We start from the raw sequence: 7,427 nt of genomic DNA, 5'->3' as shown, positions 1-7,427 counted from the left end.
GATGAGAGGACGCACGGGTGGCGGGGAGCACGGCTACGACGAAGGCACGGCGATGGTGGCGTCGGCCATGGCGGGGGAGCGCGAGGGGGAGGAGCTGGAGAGGAGAGGGGGTGTCTGGGGGGTTCGGGGGAGCGAGGGAGGCCGGTCCACGACGTCACCAGGCGAGGGGAGCGGCGAGGCGGCGAGCAGGTGCGTGGCGCGCGCTGCGGTCGCCGTCGGGCACCTGCCTGCCTGCCTGGCCGGCAAGCAGCTCGCTGGAGCGGCGCTGGGCTGGGCCGGCAGGTGGGCCGGGAGCTGGCGTCAGGTAAGTTTTTCCATTTTTTCAATTTTCTGTATTTTTTTAATACTTTTGCAACTTTGTTGAATTAAATAAAATACTTAGGCAACTCCTAAAATCACCAAACTACTCCTGGTCCATAGTTGGATTATTTCCAACATGAAACATTTTAGTTTGGAGATATTTGAGCATTTAAATATTTTATATAATTTTAAATGCCCAAATTCAAATATTTATGATTTAAATCAAAAACCCTAAGATGGCCCAGGAAAATGTGCATCACTTTTGGCAGAGGTTCTGAACCAAGACAAAAATGATGGGCATTTTAGAAGGGCATTTCAGGTTCATTGAAAAAGTTTTTAGTAAACCCTAATTGGTTTCAGAGGGGACTGGGGGTTCTGTCATCCCCATTTCAGGTTTCTGATGAAAGAATAAACATGATGCAACACTCTAATGCATGAACTAGCTAGGGTGTGACAAAATAGAAATTGGCATATAACGTTGTGGTTTTGGCGTAGGTAAGAACGTTCTTGCTAGAAACCTATAGCAGCCACATAAAAAACTTGCAACAACAATTAGAGGACGTCTAACTTGTTCTGCAGCATATGCCATGTGATGTGATATGCCCAAAAGGATGTGATGAATGATATATGTGATGTATGAGATTGATCATGTTCTTGTAATAGGAATCACGACTTGCATGTCGATGAGTATGACAACCGGCAGGAGCCATAGGAGTTGTCTTAATTTATTTATGACCTGCGTGTCAACATAAACGTCATGCAATTACTTTACTTTATCGCTAACCGTTAGCCATAGTAGTAGAAGTAATAGTTGGTGAGACAACTTCATGAAGACACGATGATGGAGATCATGATGATGGAGGTCATGGTGTCATGCCGGTGACGATGATGATCATGGCGCCTCGAAGATGGAGATCAAAAAGGAGCAAAATGATATTGGCCATATCATGTCACTATTTGATTGCATGTGATGTTTATCATGTTTTACATCTTATTTGCTTAGAATGACGGCGGCATAAATAAGCTCGCAATAATTTCAAGAAAGTGTTCCCCCTAACTGTGCACCATTGCTAAGGTCTGTTGTTCCGAAGCACCACGTGATGATCGGGTGTGATAGGTTCTAATGTTCGCATACAACGGGTGTAAGCCAGATTTACATACGCAATACACTTAGGTTGACTTGACGAGCCTAGAATGTACAGACATGGCCTCGGAACACGGAAGACTGAAAGGTCGAACATGAGTCGTATAGAAGATACGATCAACCATGAAGATGTTCACCGATGATGACTAGTCCATCTCACGTGATGATCGAACACGGCCTAGTTGACTCGGATCATGTATCACTTAGATGACTAGAGGGATGCCAATCTGAGTGGGAGTACATTAAATAATTTGATTAGATGAACTTAATTATCATGAACATTGTCTAAAACTTTGCAATATGTCTTGTAGATCAAATGGCCCACGCTAATGTTGCCCTCAACTTCAACACATTCCTAGAGAAAACCAAGCGGAAAGACGATGGTAGCAACTACACGGACTGGGTCCGTAACCTGAGGATTATCCTCATAGCTTCCAAGAAAGCATATGTCCTTGAAGCACCGCTAGGTGATGCACCTGTTTTCCTAGCAACTCAAGACGTTATGAACGCCTGGCAGTCGCGTAGTGATGATTACTCCCTGGTTCAGTGCGGCATACTTTACAGCTTAGAACCGGGGCTACAAAAGCGTTTTTAGCAACACGGAACATATGAGATGTTCCAAGAGCTGAAAATGGTTTTCCAAGCTCATGCCCGAGTCGAGAGATATGAAGTCTCCAACAAGTTGTATAGTTATAAGATGGAGGAGAACAGTTCTGTCAGCGAGCACATACTCAAAATGTCTGGGTTGCACAACCGCTTGTCTCAGCTGGGAGTCAATCTCCCGGATGACGCGGTCATTGACAGAATCCTTCAGACGCTTCCACCTAGCTACAAGACCTTTGTGATGAACTTCAATATGCAGGGAATGGAAAAGACCATTCCTGAGGTATATTTAATGCTGAAATCAGCGGAGGTGGAGATCAAAAAGGAACATCACGTGTTGATGGTGAATAAAACTACTAAGTTCAAGAAAGGAAAGGGTAAAAAGAACTTCAAGAAGGATGGCAAGGAAGTTGCCACGCTCGGTAAGCAAGCTGCTGGGAAGAAGCCAAAGAATGGACCCAAGCCTGAGACTGAGTGCTTTTATTGCAAGGGAAACGGTCACTGGAAGCGGAACTGCCCTAAGTACTTAGCGGATAAGAAGGCCGACAATGCCAAAGGTATATGTGATATACATGTTATTGATGTGTACCTAACCAGCGCTCGTAGTAGCTCCTGGTTATTTGATACCGGTGCGGTTTCTCATATTTGTAACTCAAAACAAGAGCTGTGGAATAAGCGGAGACTGGCGAAGGACGAGGTGACGATGCGCGTCGGGAATGGTTCCAAGGTCGATGTGATCGCCATCGGCACGCTGCCTCTACATTTACCTATAGGATTAGTTTTAAACCTCAATAATTGTTAGTTAGTACTAGCTTTGAGCATGAACATTGTATCTGGATCTCGTTTAATGAGAGATGGATACTCATTTAAATCCGAGAATAATGGTTGTTCCATTTATATGAGAGATATGTTTTATGGTCATGCCCCGCTGGTCAATGGTTTATTCTTGTTTAATCTCGAACGTGATGTTCCACATGTTCATAGTGTGAATACCAAGAAGTGTAAGGTTGATAATGATAGTCCCACATACTTGTGGCACTGCCGCCTTGGTCACATTGGTCTCAAACGCATGAAGAAACTCAATGCAGATGGACTTTTGGAGTCTCTTGATTATGAATCGTTTGACACGTGCGAACCATGCCTCATGGGCAAAATGACCAAGACTTCGTTCTCTGGAACAATGGAGCGAGCGGCCAACTTATTGGAAATCATACATACTGATGTGTGTGGTCCAATGAGCGTTGAGGCTCACGGTGGCTATCGTTATGTTCTCACCCTCACTGATGACTTGAGTAGATATGGTTATGTGTACTTAATGAAACACAAGTCTGAGACCTTTGAAAAATTCAAGGAATTTCAAAGTGAGGTTGAAAATCAACGTGACAGGAAAATCAAGTTCTTACAATCAGATCGTGGGGGAGAATATTTGAGTCATGAATTTGGCACGCACTTAAGGAAATGTGGAATTGTTTCACAACTCACGCCGCCTGGAACACCTCAGCGTAATGGTGTGTCCGAATGTCACAATCACACTCTTTTGGATATGGTGCGATCTATGATGTCTCTTACCGACCTACCGCTATCATTTTGGGTTTATGCTTTAGAGACTGCCGCATTCACTTTAAATAGGACTCCGTCGAAATCCGTTGAGATGACACCGTATGAATCATGGTTTGCGAAGAAACCTAAGCTGCCGTTTCTAAAAGTTTGGGGATGCGATGCTTATGTCAAGAAACTTCAACCTGAAAAGCTCGAATCCAAGTCGGAAAAATGCATCTTCATAGGATACCCTAAGGAAACTATTGGGTATACCTTCTACCTCAGATCCGAAGGGAAGATCTTTGTTGCCAAGAATGAATCCTTTCTAGAGAAAGAGTTTCTCTCGAAAGAAGTAAGTGGGAGGAAAGTAGAACTTGATGAGGTACTGCCTCTTGAACCAGAAAGTGGCGCAGCTCAAGAAAATGTTTCTGTGGTGCCTGCACCGACTAGAGAGGAAGTTAATGATGATGATCATGAAACTTCAGATCAAGTTGCTACTGAACTTCATAGGTCTACAAGGACATGTTACGCACCAGAGTGGTACGACAACCCTGTCCTAGAAATCATGTTGTTAGACAACGGTGAACCTTCGAACTATGAAGAAGCGATGGCGGGCCCGGATTCTAACAAATGGCTGGAAGCCATGAAATCCGAGATAGGATCCATGTATGAAAACGAAGTATGGACTTTGACTGACTTGCCCGATGATCGGCGAGCCATATAAAATAAATGGATCTTTAAGAAGAAGACATACGCGGATGGTAATGTGACCATCTATAAGGCTCGGCTTGTCGCTAAGGGTTATCGACAAGTTCAAGGGGTTGACTACGATGAGACTTTCTCACCCGTAGCGAAGTTGAAGTCTGTCCGAATCATGTTAGGAATTGCCGCATTCTATGATTATGAGATATGGCAAATGTACGTCAAAACGACATTCCTTAATGGTTTTCTCAAGGAAGAATTGAATATGATGCAGCTAGAAGGTTTTGTCGATCCTAATAATGCCGACAAGGTGTGCAAGCTCCAACGCTCAATCTATGGGCTGGTGCAAGCATCTCGGAGTTAGAACATTCGATTTGATGAGATGATCAAAGCGTTTGGGTTTACGTAGACTTATGGAGAAGCCTATGTTTACAAGAAAGTGAGTGGGAGCTCTGTAGCATTTGTCATATTATATGTGGATGACATACTATTGATGGGAAATGATATAGAATTCTTGGAAAGCATAAAGGCCTACTTGAATAAGTGTTTTTCAATGAAGGACCTTGGAGAAGTTGCTTATATATTAGGCATCAAGATCTATAGAGATAGATCGAGACGCCTCATTGGTCTTTCACAAAGCACGTACCTTGACAAGATATTGAAGAAGTTCAATATGGATCAGTCCAAGAAGGGGTTCTTGCCTGTATTGCAAGGTGTGAGATTGAGCACGGCTCAATGTCCGACCATGGCAGAAGATAGAGAAAAGATGAGTGTCGTTCCCTATGCCTCGACCATAGGGTCTATTATGTATGCCATGCTGTGTACCAGACCTGATGTAAACCTTGCCATAAGTATGGTAGGAAGGTACCAAACTAATCCTGGCATGGAACACTGGAAAGCGGTCAAGAATATCCTAAAGTACATGAAAAGGACTAAGGATATGTTTCTCATTTATGGAGGTGACAAAGAGCTCGTCATAAAGGGTTACATCGATGCTAGCTTCGACACAAATCCGGATGACTCCAAGTCACAAACCGGTATATTTTGAATGGTGGGGCAGTCAGTTGGTGTAGTTGCAAGCAAAGTATCGTGGCGGGATCTACATGTGAAACAGAGTACATGGCAGCCTCGGAGGCAGCACATGAAGCAATCTGGATGAAGGAGTTCATTACCGACCTAGGAGTTATTCCCAATGCGTCGGGCCCGATGACTCTCTTCTGTGACAACACTAGAGCCATTGCCCTTGCCAAGGAGCCTAGGTTTCACAAGAATACCAGGCTATCAAGCGTCGCTTCAACTCCATTCGTGAAAATGTTTAAAATGGAGACATAGATATTTGTAAAGTGCATACGGACCTGAATGTCGCAGATCCGTTGACTAAACCTCTTCCACGAGCAAAACATGACCAACACCAGAACTCTATGGGTGTTCGATTCATCACAATGTAACTAGATTATTGACTCTAGTGAAAGTGGGAGACTGTTGGAAATATGCCCTAGAGGCAATAATAAAATGGTTATTATTATATTTCCTTGTTCATGATAATTGTCTATCGTTCATGCTATAATTGTGTTATCCAGAAATCGTAATACATGTGTGAATACATAGACCACAACATGTCCCTAGTGAGCCTCTACTTGACTAGCTCGTTGATCAATAGATGGTTATGGTTTCCTGACCATGGACATTGGATGTCATTGATAACGGGATCACATCATTAGGAGAATGATGTGATGGACAAGACCCAATCCTAAGCACAGCACAATATCGTGTAGTTCGTCTACTAAAGCTTTTCTAATGTCAAGTATCTTTTCCTTAGACCATGAGATTGTGCAACGCCTGGATACCGTAGCAATGCTTTGGGTGTGCCAAACGTCACAACGTAACTGGGTGGCTATAAAGGTGCACTACAGGTATCTCCGAAAGTATCTGTTGGGTTGGCACGAATCGAGACTGGGATTTGTCACTCCGTATGACGGAGAGGTATCTCTGGGCCCACTCGGTAAGACATCATCGTAATGAGCTCAATGTGAATAAGGGGTTGGTCATGGGATGATGTGTTACGGAACGAGTAAAGAGACTTGCCGTAACGAGATTGAACAAGGTATCGGTATACCGACGATCGAATCTCGGGCAAGTGCTATACCGGTAGACAAAGGGAATTGTATACGGGATTGATTGAATCCTCGACATCATTGTTCATCTGATGAGATCATCATGGAACATGTGGGAGCCAACATGGGTATCCAGATCCCGCTGTTGGTTATCGGCTGGAGAGATGCCTCGGTCATGTTTGTATGATTCCTGAACCCGTAGGGTCTACACACTTAAGGTTTGACGACGCTAGGGTTATAGGGAAAGTTTGTACGTGGTTACCGAATGTTGTTAGGAGTCCCGGATGAGATTGTGGACATAACGAGGAGTTCCAGAATGGTCCGGAGACAAAGATTTATCTATGGGAAGTCCTTATTCGGTCGCCGAAAGTGTTCAGGGGTTTATCGGTATTGTACCAGGACCACCGAAAGGGTTCCGGGAGTCCGCCAGGAGGGTCCACCTGCCTCAGAGGGCCCTATGGGCTGAATATGGAGGGGGAACCAGCCCCTAGGTGGGCTAGGCGCCAAACCCCCTAGGGCCCATGCGCCTAGGGTTTGGGGAACCCTAAAGGGGGCGCCCCCCTTGGCTTGGGGGGCAAGCCTTCCCCCCTTGGCTGCCGCCCCCCTCTAGATCCATCTGGAGGGTGCCGGCCCCCTCTACCTTGCCCCTATAAATAGAGGGGAGGTGGGAGGGCAGCCGCACCACATCCAAGGCGCAGCCCTCCCCCTCCTCCTCCTCCTCCCGTGATGCTTGGCGAAGCCCTGCTGGAGTACCATGCTACTCCAACACCACCAAGCCGTCGTGCTGCTGCTGGACGGAGTCTTCCCCAACTTCTCCCTCTCTCATTGCTGGATCAAGGCGTGGGAGACGTCATCGGTCTGCACGTGTGTTGAACGTGGTGGCACCATTGTTCGGCGCTTGGATCGGAATCTATCGCGATTTGAATCGCCACAAGTACGACTCCCTCATCCGCGTTCTTGTAACGCTTCCGTGTCGCGATCTTCAAGGGTATGAAGATGCACTCCCCTCTCTCTCTCTCGTTGCT

This window comes from Triticum aestivum, chromosome 7A (assembly GCF_018294505.1).
Source record: "Triticum aestivum cultivar Chinese Spring chromosome 7A, IWGSC CS RefSeq v2.1, whole genome shotgun sequence".
Lineage (NCBI taxonomy): Eukaryota > Viridiplantae > Streptophyta > Magnoliopsida > Poales > Poaceae > Triticum > Triticum aestivum.
The sequence above is the reverse complement of the archived record's forward strand: the minus strand, read 5'-3'. Positions refer to the sequence as shown.